General features: G+C 52.9%; 1 long non-coding RNA gene across 3 annotated transcripts; it reads right to left on the bottom strand.

Annotated features, from left to right (window-relative positions):
• Positions 1-2,386: 2,386 nt before the first annotated feature.
• On the bottom strand, positions 2,387-15,970 carry LOC137859577 (uncharacterized). 3 transcript variants are annotated; one of them, XR_011098395.1, is made up of 5 exons: positions 15,879-15,970; positions 14,186-14,506; positions 13,748-13,884; positions 5,196-6,381; positions 2,387-4,089 (listed from the first exon to the last, which is right to left on the bottom strand). It is a non-coding gene; the product is annotated as an uncharacterized lncRNA (long non-coding RNA). The 3 variants fall into 3 exon arrangements; XR_011098394.1 differs by having other exon boundaries at positions 15,848-15,967; XR_011098396.1 differs by lacking the exon at positions 5,196-6,381 and having other exon boundaries at positions 15,848-15,967.
• Between the last annotated feature and the right edge of the window lie 713 nt (positions 15,971-16,683).

Here is a 16,683-nt window from a genome sequence, read left to right as displayed (position 1 = left end):
ACTCCCCCCAGAGCTTTTTTTTGTACAGGTGGGGGATCTGGCACCCGAGGGGGGAAGGTTTGCTCCGGCTCACACAAGAAGGAGCCCCCGGCACGGCGCGAACACAACCTGCGCTTCCTCCCTCCCTGGAGGAAGGAGGGGGCCAGCGCGGTCACACCAGAGCATCATTTCCTCTCAGGAAACCCAAGCGCACGGGGAGGGGTGGGAAGGAGAGGTTTTTTTTTCCCCCCTGCGTGCTCCCCGTGGCTGAAACAGCAGGCTGAAGCTGGGGGGGGGTTGAATTTTACCAGCCCAGAAAATAAACTCCCCGGGGAAGGCTCGCTGCTTGGCCTGCAGTGGTGACAGGGGGTGTGCTCCTATGGGACGTGACCTGCAGCTGACCTTCCTCCTTTTACACACCTCACTCGGAGCATCCAAACAACTGCCTTTCAGCAGATTACAGCTTTGCTTTTGTTTCTTACTGGAGTGAGTCATGCCCACCTTTTTTTATTAGAAGAAAATAACCGTGCTAGCAGCAGCACCAATGCTTCCCTCCCGCTGCAGGGTGCCCAGTCCCCAACTTCTCTGCCCACCAGCTCCAGGACTCGGTGTACTCGGGAAGGATGAGCCACCGGGCCCAACGTTTCCCTGCTGGAACTGGTCCTCAGGTGGTCAGGGCTCCCAGCAAGAGGGCAGAAAGGGGTTGGGTTCGTGTAAATGGAGGAGGCTGAGCGGCTTTCAGCACCTCTGCTTTGGGAAGGAAACCCCGAAACCCCTCACCCCGATGCAGCGCTCTACATCATCCCCTCTCGGGTCTTTCTGCTCCTCCTCCCGCTTCCCTTTGATACTCTCCCAGGCTCCCTCGTCCTTTGTCTTGGGCTTTTATCGGGGCTTTCAGATCAGCTGGTCCTTTCCTTTTCTTTCAGCCTGTATTTCCCCTAACCTAGTTCATTCTTCCCCTCTCCCCTCCCGGCTCATTGTTCCTGCTGCAGGCGAGGGGCTTTCTCACCAGGCCTGGGCTCCTGCTGCAAACTGCCGGCCCCTGCCCCAGCTGAAATCACTCATCCATGGGGTGGCAGCCAGTGGGCACTGCTAAAGAGCAAAATGCTGCTTTTTGGAGGGTCTAAAATTCAATATGAGCTTTAAAAGGGGGGCTTAGGCAGATAAATAAATAAACACTATTTCTTTGTGAGCAAAAGAGAGTACCAAGCTGCTACAGAGAGAGTACCCTAAATATCGCGGTGTCCAAGTTTGGGGCAAGAGCTGCACCACGTCCCCGCCAGGGCATAATCCTGCACCCACGTCCTCTGTGTGGCTGTGAAATGTAAGAAATTGCTTGGGTGAACAAAGCGCAGTACCAGGCAGCAGAGAGGATGGGTTGGCATTTCGTTCATGTTACTAAGTTTTCCATAACATCAGCTTCTAATTTGGAGCGGCTGATGTCAAAACACTCGCAGCACAAGCAGTGAGATAAGTCTGTGCTGGTAAGTGGGAGCTGGGGGACAGGTTAAGTCATATCCAGGGCTAAGGACAGCTGAGCAAAGCTGAGATCCCATCCGGGTCATGATTTGCTCACCATTGACAGATTCCAACTAATCCACCCTGGCTAAATATCTCCCAGTCTCAACAGAATAACTCATGGTCAAAATCTGCTTCTAGAAAGTGAAATGTGCTGTCAGATACAGACACATGGCAGACATCCCCCTCACTTTACGATGTGATCTGCTGTAGAACTGGAACACCTTTTTCCCTAGAAACCTTGTAAAAAATTACTAACTGCTTGGGCATTTTCAATAAAAAGAGTTCATGCGTATTTTACTTTAAATCTACAGCCTGTAACAGATCTGTAATTGCGACTATTCCCAAAGAAGTAGATAAAAACTATGTAATTAGGAAGACACCACAAACTATGCAATTAGGAAAACCCAGTTGGATTTCGGTTTACTGTGCCCCGAGCATCTCTCAGACCTGGCTTGTCTTCCCAGCTGTGCTGAACAGTGCATCGGCTCGACGGGGGCTGTCTGCACTCAGCGCTTCTGAAAATCAGGCTGGAAGTAAGCGTTGGGTTTACGTCTGCTTTCCACCTGACTCATGCCTACCTGACTCCCCCACAGCTGCAAGCTGCTCTCAGCAGCCTCTTCCAGGGGTGCAAGAGGAATACAGCGAGCCTCACGTCTCGCTTTAGGAGCCACTGCTTTCCTGTTCTGTCCATTTTTAAAGCCGGGATTCCAGCTATCTGCATGGCAAGCCTGAATTTCTCTGCTTGCCTGACATGGCACCAGAGCCACACCGATGGAGCACTCGCAGGAACCAGCTATGAGCATGAAGAAGGCCTTCTTCCTATCTGCCCCCACGTGCCATCCCTGGGGTAGCCGCAGTAATTGCTTACACGGGAAAATTATTTCTGTAGTTGGCTGCCTTTAATGTGAGACAAAGCCCTTTTGTTCTTTTATCAACTCGCCAGTTCTCATTTTGTTCTTTCCTCTTCCTGCTGCTGTTTCCCCGCACACATTTCTCCTTCTTGTCCCGTCTCTTCCCTTTCCCTGGAGGTATTTCCCAGGAACCTGCTCCTCTTCCATGCCACCAGCCCCCCACGGCCCCCCGTCAACATCTCGCCTGGGCTCTCACCCACATCTCCTGCCGGTCCTGCCCGCCTGTCCCAGCTCAGCCCCTGCAGATCCCAGTCCTCGTGTGTGGCCACTGCTTGCTCAGACTGCAGGGAGCCATCAAATGGCACACAATATCCCTGTATGTGCGGCGTAATTGGCTATTTGGAAGAGCGTATCTTGGAGAAACGCTGGCTGCTTTGGTCCAGATCTTTTGGAAGCTAATCTTATCATGGCTAAATCTGATTCCCTCTGCCTTGGTCTTTCTGGCTGACTCATTTCTTAAGCACCAGGTTGTTGCCTAGAGGGTATAATCACGTAAATATAATCCAGCGCACGGCGCGTGTTACTATGCCCACTCCACCAAGAGTACAGCTCCTGGGTGCAGGAACGATTTCCAGGCTCCAAATGGAGCAGCTCATGCTTTGAGCCTAGAATATCAGGGAGCCATTTCAGCGGGCTACTTCGAAAGAAGCCAACGAAATCATCATATCCAGTGAAAAAAACATTGCATTGCAAAGAGAAAACAAACACAAAGCAGCTCTAGGCCTTGGCTGGCTGGCTGGAGACGAGCGAAGTGGCAGCAGCCACCGATAGCCGCCAAGGGAAAGGACCTCCTCCTGCACCGGGGGCACCACAAGCGCAGGTCAAGCCGAAGCTCAGGGACAAGGGATGTTTCTGGGAGGCGAGGACACGAGCAGTGGCAGTGCTGGTTGTGCTTCTCCACCTCCCAGGGCTCCGAGAATAGGCTGCACAACCGCCTGCCCGGAAAGACTTACACAGGGCTGATCCTGCCCCGGGGTAGGGCCGGGTGACCTTTCGAGGAGTCTTCCTACAAATCCTTGTTTTACAGGCTTGTGTGGAGCAGCGTGTGACTTGGTAGCTCTCCCAAAATCTGCTAAATGACAAAGGTAACGTGACTTAATGACTTGATTAATATCCTGTGTCACTTCTGTTAAGCGTCCGTCCTGCTGGAGCTGCTCTGTGACTACTTCGAGTGTTGTCTCCCTCCGCTGACGTCGAATCATCCAGAGAAGGAAAAAAAAACATTGATTTTTTTTTTCTTTTTCCAAAATAGTCCCAGTGAAGTGAACTTGTAAAAGGGAGGAAATCATTTACATCTCATGTTCATTTCTCCTAGGCTCCCACTTGCTTAACCTCGTTTAAACTTTGTATCAGCTTATGACATCCGGTGAAAGTACACTGCAGCTTATTAAAATTTAAAGCTGTTACTCCAAGGGAAAACACTGAAAGCTCTTTTACAGATTAGCCAAGCCGGCAGGATGTGGCTTCCACATTGTATCATTTTGATGGCACGGCCCTCCTGAGCATCTTTATGAACTAAAACTTCCCCAGCGCTGCTGGCTCGTTAGAGATTTCGTTCCTCTCGCGGAAGTGCTCTGTGCTGGTAAGGGTGTGCTCAGCCCCAGCGCTGCTGGCATCTTATGGGCAAAGTAAGAGAGAGGGTTTGTACACTGAGCCTGTAGAATATGGAGTCCCAAAGCTGGGAAAAAAAAATAATAATAATAAAAAAAAACAACAACAAGGAAACCTTGAAGAAAATAGGGACCTCAGCAGTGCTGCCTTGGGAATAAGAACATCAGACGCACGTTGCACTGGCTGAATCCCTGACAGCTTCTGTTTACTGCATGTTTCTTATCAACCAAGAAGGGGAAAAGCTCTTTGCTTGGGCTGATTTGGGAAGGTCTTGGGCACCTGAGCCTGAGAGAGACACAAAAGAGTTTTCCCTTTGGGAGGTCAATCCCAGAGAAACCGGTCACTGCACTGCCATGGTGTGCACATTGCACCTCCTTTATCCTCACAGCCCCAGGAACAAACTACGGGCTCCTCAAGCTTTTCCAGGAATCAAATAAGCCATACCGCTTCAGGGCTGTGCCTGGCACTGCACCTAGCCGTGAATTCAGTGACAGGACCCCCTCCATCGCACTGTGTGCGCCCCCAGAAATGCCAGCAGGCCGTCCCGGTTTCCCACCAAGAAACACGCGTGGTGCAATGCCTCCGAGCACAAACCCACACAGAGAGCAAGGGAGGGCAGCCAGGGATGTGGAAGGGGCTTCCCTCAATCCTGAACCTCGTTCTGGGGGGGGAAAAGGGGCATTGTTGAGCAGCAGCAGGGTGAGACAGTCACAGCTGGGCTGGTGCTTCCCATATGGTGGCACCATATGGCGACTCCACCTCGTCACAAGGTCGGCTCGCCAGGACCGCCTGCGCATTTCCCATCCGTGTGTTCACAGAGGGGAGAAGCTACAGGAGAGCTACATACAGGTTAGCAACACCCCGAGTCGTTCCCAAAGGCAGGCCAAGTGTCTGCTTTCCCTCCCCACCCTGGCCTGCCCAAGCCACCCTGATGGCCCAGAGCTCCTCGGAGGGGCCGGGAGCAGAGGTACAATTCCTCCCCTGCCTAGGGCAGACCTACAAGAAGTTTGTCACGAGGAAGATGTTTCACTGTGCAATTTCCTGCCTGCCCCAGGTCGGATTATCATTCCCAGGGGCTCAGCCCAACCAGTTTTGGATCCCTTCACCAGGGGTGGATGGGCTCACTGCCCCCAGCAGCAGCAGGTAGCATCCTTCCCTAAAACAAGCGCTCACCTCCGCACTGCTCAGCCCAGACCGCAGGGACTGGTGCTGGGAGCTCGCTGCAGGCTGGCCCTGAACAACAGGGCATTGTCCCTCCCCGCAGGAAGCCCGGCCTCATGATGCAGAGCAGGACAAAGGCTCGATTTTACCCTGCAAAAGAGCTGGAAACCAGGAAGGGGCCTGAGGCAGCCGTGCTCCCAGCCGGGTACACTCGGGGTTTGATGCAGCCGGGCCGTGGGTGAAGGGGGGAGAGCGGTGACACACGGCAATGAGCCCCGGGACAGGGTGGACAGGGATGGCGTGGGCGCCCCGCTGTTCCCATCCCTTCTGTTTCCTGTGGGATGCATCGACAGGGAATCGTGCTAGATGCTCTGCAGCCAGACACGAACATGCTCATTTGGGGTTTTTTAATGCTTAAGTTAAAGGCTCCTTTCAAAGCCACCCTGTTGTGCAACAGTGGGAAAAAAAAAGGGGTTGAAAGTGAGATGGTAAGGGAAAAATTGTGGTGGTGTCTGCATGAAAGTGGGCACAGGGAGCAACAGATCACTGCATACGTATCAGGGAGAGAGGAGCTCAGGCAGGCAGTGGTGGGGACCACAAACACATCTCACCTGGACCTGGGCTTGAAACTGTTGTGAGAAATGCCTTCCTCCAGCCAGAAACCGGACAGCTTTCTGGCTCACCAGATAATGAGAACTGAGGCTGATCCTGATGTCCTCCAGGCTACTGTACCTGGATATAAGCACATAGACATGCAAGCCACCCCCTGCCCACCAAAAAAAAACCAAACCACCACCAAGCAACCACCAAACCCAATTCACTCAATTGAGGCCGGGACTCAGCACCCATCTTCCACAGCAGGCAATTTTATCCACTTATCCACTTTCTATTCACTGCAGACTCGGCACCGGGCAGGATGCATTTTCCCACCCCAGCCGTGGTGGCAGGACAGTTGCAGCACACGGTTACAGCCATGCCTTGCAGCTGTCAGCCTGCATCAGCTCACGCTGGGCACACGGAGAAGCCCCAGAGCCCATCCCGCAGAGGTGAGCAGGGGAGGCAGGCGCTGATCTGCCCCCCTGGGCTCCCTGGGGAGGTAACCACACACCCCAGCAGGAGCCCAGCCTCCCCGGAGATGTTTGTTAAGGACTTTACTGCAGGTGCTTCCCTCCCTTGCATCCAGGCAGCTCAGGCACCCCTGTGAGACAAACCAGAGGAATGACTGACGAGTTTTGACCCTGCCATGTGGGATTACCAGGCAGCACACTGCTGTCATGTCAAACACCATCCCTTTAGCTCGCCAGCAAGCTCAGGTCAATGGGAGACAAAGCCCATTAGCACGCAGTTGTGCTGATTTTTCCTTGCTGTTAACTGCTGATAGCTCCAGCTTGTAGCTGTGTCTCTGCCAGCACACAACAGACACATCAAGATATGGGAAATCTCTGTTTCAGCTCCTTCAACTTTTTTCTTCCATGCATTCAGAACAGTTCAAGGCAGGCTATGGAAGCAGAGACTGGAGGATGTCAGACCTACATTTTGGTACAGCAGGCTTCTGTCTGCGTGATTAACTGTAAGGCTGCTTCAGCTGAAACATGCATTGCAAAGGATTTATAAAAGCTGTAATTCAGCTCACACGGAGGCACTTTCTGTTGCTCTCACGCAGGAGGACCGGGTTGCATCTGTACAGCAGGCTGCCAGACAGCTTCTGCTGCAAAACTGAAAAACACTCATGCTGTGGGCCTGATTGCTGCAAGGTTCCCCCTAACAATGCGGTTAGCTGCACAGTGCATATTCCTCAAAAGGAATTTTCTATTTTTGTTTCCTTCCTCCAGCAGGGGATTCCCTCTAAATTAGCTGCAGGAGAGAACTTGCTACGGAATTGGAGGCAGAGGAGGAGGAGAGCATTGAGGTCAAGCCTTTCAAGGCGGAAGGGTTATGGCTCAGCAGCCAGTGTTTTGTCCACCACTTCCCCAGAGAAAACAAGCTGCAGGTCTGTAGAAAGTTGTGCTGGATTGCTAGAGTTTGAGCTTGAAATACTCTCCCTTGACTGTCCCTCTTCCACTGGACGTGGTGGGTGAGGCCAGCACAGAAAGGCAGCGAGGGGAATCACAAGTCAAATGAGTTCATGGGAGAAACGAGCCTCACAATCTCAGCAGTAAGGCTGCCAAATCACTGGAACGAGCTACCAAAGGAAGTGGTGGAGCTTCCCTCTCTTGATGTCTCCAAGCCAAGAAACGCTGTAGTCAAGTACAAGCTGTGGGGTTTGGCTTGGGAATAACCGGGCCGGGCAGTCATACCTTAAAGGCCATGAAACCGCATACGCCATCCAAAGGCGCGGGGATCACATGGGCGTCCCATGCTCAGGCACACTGGCAGCCCTCTGCATCGTAACTACAAATAACCCGTGTTTTTAATACTTTAGACTTGCCCTTTTATGACTGTGAAATGAGGAGGCGGAAGGAGCACATCCTTTCATGGGGGAGACGCTGTGCTCCCCCGGGAACGCAGCTCCTTCGTGGGTACAGCGACGTAAAGGCTGACAAGGGCGTCCTCCTGCGTGCTTGCAGCACCAGTTGTAAACTAGCTGAATATTTTTAGGATAAACCCGAAACGTGTCATCAAAGATTCTTGAAACGCCGAGTGCAAGAGCAAGGTGGTGGCAGCAGGGTGCTTCTGCCAGCCCTGCCCTAGGGGGAACCCATATCTCCAGCCCTCCTGGTGGGAATGGGATCCCACGGGCACAGGGGGAAACTCTGCAAGTCGTGGAAAGTGCCAGAGAGAGCCAGAGATGGCACAATAAGAACAGCAGGGTGTCACCATGTGCCCGCTCCTGCAGTCACGCTCTCAGATAGCGATTCCCACCGCTTTCGTCAGGGTCTCCAGCAGGAGGAGGAACACCAGATCTGGCCCAGCATGTGTGATACTATCAGTGGTTCATTGTCACGGAGCTGGGAATTACTGCCAGCGCGTTAACACCCCTGGCCACCCACGCTTTTATCCCACACCATCACACACGCACAGAGCTGCTCCTCGCTGCTACACCTGGCACAAATCACCGGGACACAGAGCCTGGCGCAGGGCCCCCCGCTCTGGGCACCCCGTTGCCATCCATGAGGGGTCAGTCAGCAGGCAGAGCAGCTGGGCTCCCCCCAATTTGTTTGATTTCAGCCACGATGCAACCCCACAGTGGGGTGAGGGTGAAGGATTTCATCACATGCCCGCTCAGCCCCACGCTTTCTGCCCCCAGCCCCAGGGGATCAGCACACCTGCAGCACCAGCAGCACCCAACACCCGCAGCTCTCGGGGCTGTGCAGAGCTGGGCTCAGATCCTTGCATTTATTTTCATAACAGAGCCTGGAAAGACACTGTGTGCCCCTCTGTCACTGGGGACATCCAGCCCGCATCACCTCCCTGGTCTGCTCCCATCTCCCGTGAGAAAACGCTCGCCGCACGTTTATCCACCTTCGCCTTCTCCCCTTGCTCTCCCCTGCGGCAGACTCCCTCCTGGATCTGATAAGAGCCTCACCCTCATTACAGCAATTAATTAGCTGGAGCAGCACGGCACCGAAGATCCCCAAACCCAGTAGGCCTGACGTTCCCTGTCAGTAATTCCTGTATCAGGAGTCAGGCTTTGCTGAGATCTGGGTTTTCCTGTAGCTGTGATTTTCCCCTGCTGGTGTCCTCCCCTGCCCGCTGGTCCTCCAGGGGCATATCTAGAAACGAGAGGCTTCGGGCCCCTCCGCACTGCCCTGGTATCTCTCCAGAAGAGCCTATAAACCAGTGAGGACACCCTGGGCATCTCCCTGGGGTCTGGCTGCCTGCATGTCCCCATTTCATAAAGAACTGAGAACATCAGGGGAGCGAAAACAGAGATGAGTCAACACTTGCAGAATAGGACCCAGGGGAGCAGGCGCTGAGAGGAGGCACGGCTGGGTGGGCAAGGAGCCGGCTGGCAGGGGCCAGGCCTCTCACCTGGAGGCTGCTGGATGGAGATGGACCGAGGAGAGGTGGGCACAGCCCGGGCTGCTGGGGCTGGGAGCAAGCACAAGGCCATGGGCTGCCTCTCAGCCTCGGCGTCTGAAGTGGAGAGCACAGTGAAGCCAACAAGCTTGTCTGCTGGGTCTTTGGGTTGGAAACGATGGGAAGAGGGAACAATCCTGAAGCTTTCACAGCTCAAAGGCCAACACAAAGCGCAGTGGTGCTGCAGTGGCCCCATGGCCAGAGAAGTCAGCGAGGACTTATCTGCCTGCAGGGGTTTGGGCCACATCGCTGCCTTCCCCCTGCTCCCCAGATCCCTTCAGAAGCCCTAATTCAGGCCAGGGCTGAGCTGAATGATGCCAGGTCCTTCCTCTCCATCCCAACCTCCTCCACTTCTCCTCGTGGTGTGAGCTTCGCCCCTTTCTCTGTTCTTCCGTGACCCCCATGCGTGTTCCCAGGTTGGGGAGCATCACCAGCAAGCTGCAAGCACCCAGCCCAGGCCCCGTGGCTCTAATTGGCAACAGATGAAGCCAGACTACTTCCTGAGAGACAAGAGTTTTAACAATCCCTAAAGCCTCTTAGGCAGCAGCAATATCCTAAATGGGAGCTTTATTCTCCCCACCGCTCAACAGAGCCTGCATTCAGATATGAAATGCTGAAATTCTCACTCGGGAGCGCTGCTGGGCTCTGGGAACCCTCCCCGCAGGCCTGGAGTGTCTGCAGGAATAGTGTCACACGGATGAGCTGCAGGGTGGGGGGGGAACAGGACAACCCCAAGCAGAGAGCTGCTGGTGGGACTCGGAGGTCCCACCACACCTGATCCTCCCCAACCAGAGCCTACTCCCAGGGCCTGTGCCCAAACCCCAAAAGAGGTGACCATTGGTGAGCCAGGATGTTTTGCTCTCTAGAAAGTCAGATACATCCCTAAAATTGCAAAACAAGTGACAAGGCAATGCCCCTGCATGCTACCAATGGGGCAGCAGGAGCGATGCTGGGTTCACTGCAGCCTCCCCGCGTCACGCATCTCCCCCAAATCCAGCCAGCCCACACAGCCCCTGCCACCGCAGGGCAAGCTGGTGGCTACCAGGGCTTCCCGTGAGCCTCTGAGCTCCTCGTGAGCTCCTCGCATCTCGCTGCCCCCGCCAGTGGCTGGCAGCCAGCCGCCAGCACCGAATCCGGCTCCGACCTCGCAGCAAAGCCAGCGCGGCCTTACTGCCGCGGGAGTTAAAAGGAAAGGGGGGGGGAAATATAATGAAAGAGCCGCCTGGCCAGTCTAACTGCATTTGGTTGATCTGATTTCAGGCGTCTGCTAAGACACAGCACGCTTAGTTATCATAATCAGCTTAGCGCACAAGGACAGCGTTAACTAGGCTTTAGTGGATTAAAACCTGCCAACTAATTCCTCGCGCCTCTCCAGCCAGCACGAGGGGGCTGAGCCCCCGTGCTTTGCTCAGAGCATGTCAGCAGGCATCAGATGGCAGGGAGCACCTGGGGAAGGCTACAAAGGCCCTATTGATCCGTGAGCATGGCCAGCAGTCTCGCAGAGAAAAGGCTGAGGAAATGAAGGGGCTCGCAGCCCCAGCGCGGGCAGGTTAACGCAGAGCAGAGCCTCAAAACACTGGCTGCACCCAGACAGGTTCCCTCCCATTCCAACTGCTTGCAGCTCTTCCTGAAATCACCAGCAACAGGGCTTAACATCAGCTGCAATATCCAAGCTAAATGGGAACCTGCAGATAAAACACGCTGTGCAACCAGACTGGAGGTGCTAGCAGAGATGGATACGCTGGGGGCTGGGGGATACAGTAATGCAATGTCTAAGTCCCAAGGAGCAAGTGTTCACCATGGTGGAGCCACATCAGATGATACTGGAGTGAGCAAGAAAATTGAATTTCACCTAAACCTACAGAATAAAATGTAATGATGAAGTTATGCTTGCCAAAATAAATAAAAAGGCGCACAGAGGAGCAAGGCTGGAAACCTCAGTGTCCATGAGAACTCCCCAGGGTAAGCTCAAGTCCCTCTGGCACCCCTACCATGGGGCATCACACATCCTGCAGCCACTCACCTAAGTCTGGGCTGTCTGGAGTCTCTGTAAAGCACAAGGCATGGATCTAACTGATTAAGGTGCTGTGGAGGTGATCGCTCTATAGGAAACCGCTCCACATCACAGCTAACTGCTGCTGGTCGTTCACCAAAAATCATTTGAGACAAGTTTCTTACTAGGACCTGCCATATCTAAGTCAATCCTAAGTGCTACAAACACTTGCTTATCAAACAACCCAATGCATGGCAGGAAGGCATCCAGATCTGCATTGAACCCCCAGGCATTATCTCCTCCATCCTTCTCGGGGAAACAGTGGCCAGACCACGAAGTGGAAGAGGCTGAGATGCTCAGAGCCATGCTGAAGCCTTGTCCAACCCTCTCACCATCGCACCTCCACTTGTGCCTGGACTCACATGCTGCTCTGGGGTCCTGGGAGCCTGGATTTAACCACGAGACCCCAGAGACCCAGCTGGCAGGGCCAGGCCCAGTTTTCCACCAGGCGTGAGGTGCTCTCCCAGCCCAGCTCCTGCGGTCCTGCAGGCAGCCTCAAGGCAGCTGCTTTGATGGGAGACACATGCAAACCATGTCCCCTGCAGGCTTCGACATGAGAAGGGAACCAGAGCCCCGGTGTAGCCTCTTTACATGGAAACCCCACGCTGGGGGACAAGGGGAAGTAGTTGCCTGGGGTGTTTGCATGGCGCAGACACTGGCGCACTGCTGCATTTCACAACCCAGCACAGGCAGAGCCAGGTGCTGGCTGTAAGCTTCCCCTCCCTTCAGCTGAGCCTCCACCTCCTAAAATCGGGGATGAGCTTTGATTTCCCCGCAACACCCACACCTCTGCATGGAGGCAGGAGCTGGTGCTCACCGGGTGGACAGGAGCTGCTGCTCCTGCCCACACCCCATAACGCAATGCCTGCTGCCTTCCCCCACGGGCCTGCTCCCTGCACTGCAGAACCCCAGATCCCAGAAGGGAGAAGCAGATGTAGATGGGATAGAGCAAAATGGCCCAAAAAAAAAAAAAAAATAGGCCTATGGATCACTGAACCACTGCAAGGACCTGCAAGGTGACCCAAGGTTTCCCCACCAGCCTTCCTGCTTAGCCAGCTCAGTTCTTCCACCGGTCAGCGCGGCTTCTCTCGGTGCAGACACACCCCAGAGGAGGTGAAGGAAGTAGGAGAAGGGAGGATCATAGCCAGACACAAAGCCTTCACATTGCACCAGCTCCATTAGCCCAACCTGGCCGGTTGCACATTCCAGGCCGAGTTCCTTGGCAGCGGTTGCAGGGGGCCACCTCCAGCACCCAGCTGGGGCCAGGCTCTGTTTGGTGGGCCTCTGTCCCTGCAGATAAAGCACACACTTCACTGCTGCCTCCTATTTAGGCTGCTGCTTCATTTGCACACCAGAAATGGGGGGCAAAGCCTCCGACTGCCACCTCTGCTGGGGCTGGGGAGACCTCCCATCTCTCTACAGCTGGTTACAGACACTTGGTCTTCTCCCCTGCTCATATCTCATTTTCCCTACCTGTGCAAAGGGGCAGTGTTGCTCAGAGCACAAACCTCTTGGCGTTGGCAAAATGCTTCTCGTGCAAAGCCCAAGCACAGCATAGGAGAGTTTATTGCACCTTGAGAGCAGTGCATGGTACCAGGTGCTTAGAGCACAAAAACCGTCTGTGGAGTTTTGATAGGGTAAAGTCACACCCCAAGACTGGTCTCCTGCATGCACTGGTCCTGCAGAGGTGTGGGAAGGATTCATCACCCAGACATGCGCCAGGCTGAGGATTGTTATGATTAATCTTTCCCTGATGTGGAAGCATTAAGGGACTGCAGCCTTTGGCCAGACTGGCAGGAAGCCATGTACTGGGCAAACAGACCCCAAAGACCCTTTCTGCCTCAAGGTGTTTATATCCTGGGGTGCTCTTCAGAAGTCCCATATGCAGCAGTGGAGAATCCAAAGAGATGGCATAGTAGTTAAATGTGAACGTGGAAAATATTCTGGGCTACTGCCAAGCTGACTTTGCATACCATTGTGAAGAATTTGTGGGTGATAAAGCTAATGGCAGTTTGTAACGCCTGTGTAGGATGGATCCAGCATCCTTCCCAAGCTGGGGTGGCGCAGTCCAGGTTTCCCAGTGCATTCACAATACAAAGCCCTACTTCGCCCTCAAGCAAACCCTGGTTCACATCCACCTCTGGCAGAACATGCTCAGCCAGCTCTGCCCTCACACAGCAGCTGCATGACCCCTGTCCCCAGCAGCCCACGGCGAGCACGCAGCCACCCTTCCCACCCAGGAGCCACCTCGGGGCACTTGGACAGCACAGCACTGCTCATTTAACAGCCAGCTGCTTCCCATCAGCCAAAAATACTGAGCCAGCCCTGCACAGGGGAGCAGAGAGACCTGAGCATCCCCTAGCCCCTATGGAAGCAGAAGGACAAAGAGGTGTCCTGCACGGCCCTGCCAGCTCCTGCTGACACTACCACCACGTGAGCCACACGGATAAAACAGGCAGCTGCCTGCTTGCTGCCAGAAATCGGCACTTACAGCAGTGAAAATGCAGATGGAAAGCTTTCTTCATCTGCAGCATCTTCTGGGGCTCTTATAGCAGTAGGCACAGCAGGGGTCGGTGGTTGTTAGGTTCTTCTTGGTGTACTCTCTAAAAACAATCCCTTAATTACATCCTAAATTAGAAAATAGAAAGGAGGGGTTCAAAATAGGGAAATCCAAACTGCTTCTGCTTCTCAGTTGCAGAGAAACTCCTGAAACCCTCTTTGGAGGCTAAAAACCCAGCTGGCACGCTGCCCACCCCTCTTGCTCACGTGGCACCACAGGTGGCCGGGCTCCTATCCCCTCTCCTGCACACAGCTCCTCAGCATCGAGCAGCCCAGCTTAAAACCCAGTCAGTCACTCCATCACCACGGTGAGCTTTTTGTTTATTTATTTATTTCACTAGGCAATGATTCATGAGGCTGGTTCTGTTACCTGATGCACGGTATTTGCAGAGAGGGTGGACTGGCTGTCAGAGCAGGGCTTTGCTCCTCGATCTGCTTTCAGCTTAGCATAAAATTTATCTGCTAATGAGCAAGCTACTTTTTAAACCTCTCCTTTGTTTATCCATTTATTTATTTTCCATAGTTTAGATCAGCTTGCACTATCTGCTTCTCTGTAATGGGGCTGGGCTGTGGTCTGTAGAAACTGCTTTCCCTTTTCAAAGGCAAGGTGGAATTGGGACCACAAATGAATGCCCCTCCCTTTTTAAAAGGTCATAAAGCTTCTTAATTCTGCTTCTTGGTGAGCTGGGTGCTGTTTGCGGTAAAAAATAAATAAATATTTAAAAAAATCATGAAATAGGCACAGGCAGAGGATAGATGGGTGAAAGGGTACTAAAATCAGTGAAGTGGTTTTTAATAGGTAAGAATTAGCTTGGGAAGGCTGTGTAAAGTTGCTTGTCCCCTGTGCAATGGGCCAAACCTCTCCTGAGTGGAGATTTTAGCAGTGCTCCAAACATCCTCTCTTCGGAGGAAGCCCTGTTCATTAATATCCTAAAGGACATAAAAGCCTTTTGCTTGCCTTTCAGTGGGGTGGAGAACAGAAGTTATTTCAGTTGTATAAGCAGGATCCCAAGATAGCTGTTATTTCCTTGTGGAAAAATGTGAGCTCAAAGCTTCTGTTTTTAATCCAGAAAGAGCCTAGGACTATCTAACACCATGGAAGAAAGAAACAGCCACCCTGGGGAGAACAGGGGTCCCTCCAGCAAACGAAGGCACATGTTCCTGTGCAAGAAGCCAGGAGTAACCAGTCCCAGCACACCTCTTCCAGAGCTCTCACAGCATCTTCTCACATGTCACTGGTCTGGGCTGCAGAGGCCTGGTCCATAACCACCCACAGTGAGAATCAACCATTTATCCCCACCTTTTTTTTTTTTTTTTTTTTGGCCTCTTTTCACCCCTTCTTTACCCAGCGGAGGATGTTTTCCCTCATCCCCTACATGTGGTCAAGAGGTGCTGTGGTCAAGGGAAGCAGCTACTCTAGGCTGCAGGAGCCAACTAACAGCTGGTGAAGAGGTAAAAGAGCAAGGGCAGAGGAGCTCTCTTCAGCTACTGCCTTCGGTAGGAACTGAAACAGGTCAATACAGAGAAACTAATGAAAATCCCACCCTTCATTAACATTTGCTTATGATATTGGCTCATCCTGAGTCATGACATAACTCTACCTGGTAACCCACATATTGTACACAGGTTACGTTTGCACTGCAATCAAAGAAATAATCGGTGAGATGTTTGCTGCAACCAGACATTATATAATAGCTGTGGCTAGTCTTACTGGCTACATGGGTCCAATAATTTAATATTTTCATGCTGATAACATAAGAGCAACCGGAAACAGGCAAGCAAAAAGAAACCACAGAAATCCTGTCAACAAAATCCTTTCCAAATAAAGTTGCACTGGTGCTGCCCTTCTACCTCAACACCTCCTCCTGTGCATCTCACCCAAGAACCCTGAGCACGTGCTGGGAGCACCTCTGACCAGACTTCAAAATCATTTAGGGGAAGAGAGGCAAAGCAGGCTATCCAGTCAGGGTTTATAAAGCCTTATCCTGGTTAAGAAATGAATACAGAACTTTTAAGTTTGGGTTAAGCTCACAGAAAGGCTCCATCAGGAGGGTGCGATTCACCTTCTGCTCTTGGCTGCTTGATGTTTATGAGCTTGGTGTTCTCCAGTTCTCTGAGCTCCTAAGCAAAGGTACCTCAGAGACTGACTTATCCCATCCTAAGATAGTAGCTAAGAGGATGAGGTGGGCTGGCTTTTATAGGCACTTCTCTCCCTTAACTACAGGAGGAATTAAACCACCAGTTTACACCTCATGATTAATAGTAGGTGAGGAGAATCTCGTCGCTAGGTGCCCACATCTGTGTCTTAGGTGTGAGCTGGGTACCGAGAACCTCTGGTAGCGGGACTTTGGTTTTAATACGATTCTGGAAATATTCCTCTATGTCTTAACCTTGCTTGCAGCAAGAGGCAGGAAGCAGCAGAGCATGTTCCCTCCCAGCCATGCCCAGGAGCTGCTGCCGTGTGTTTCAGCCCGTGGTGTGAGCTCCTGGCGCCTCGGGATGCTCGAGCACCACCAGGCCTCAGGGTGCCTCCGCAGGCCTCAGCCCAAGTCCTTCTGCAAGCAGGGAAGAGTTGTGTGTTTTGGGCCCAAAAGGTGTGTGTTGCGTGGCCCAAAAGTTGTGTGTTGTGTGGCCCAAAAAGCCGGGCTTGGCCTTGCTGTGTTATCCCAACGCTGTACCTGGCAGGGCGAGCCGAGGGGTCAGGGCTGCGGCTCAGTAAACAGGAACGAAGCTGGGAAATCTCGAAGACAACTGTAGAGAAGAGTTTTTCCACTCAAAGTTTGATCTATTATTGTAATGAACGTTGCATCCTGTGACAGGAAGGTGGAAAAATAACAGGAAGGATTCCAAGGAGAAGAGGACAAACCT

This window comes from Anas acuta, chromosome 7, assembly GCF_963932015.1.
Source record: "Anas acuta chromosome 7, bAnaAcu1.1, whole genome shotgun sequence".
In the NCBI taxonomy this organism is placed as follows: domain Eukaryota; kingdom Metazoa; phylum Chordata; class Aves; order Anseriformes; family Anatidae; genus Anas; species Anas acuta.
Note: the sequence above shows the minus strand (reverse complement) of the source record. Positions and strands in the feature narration are given on the sequence as shown.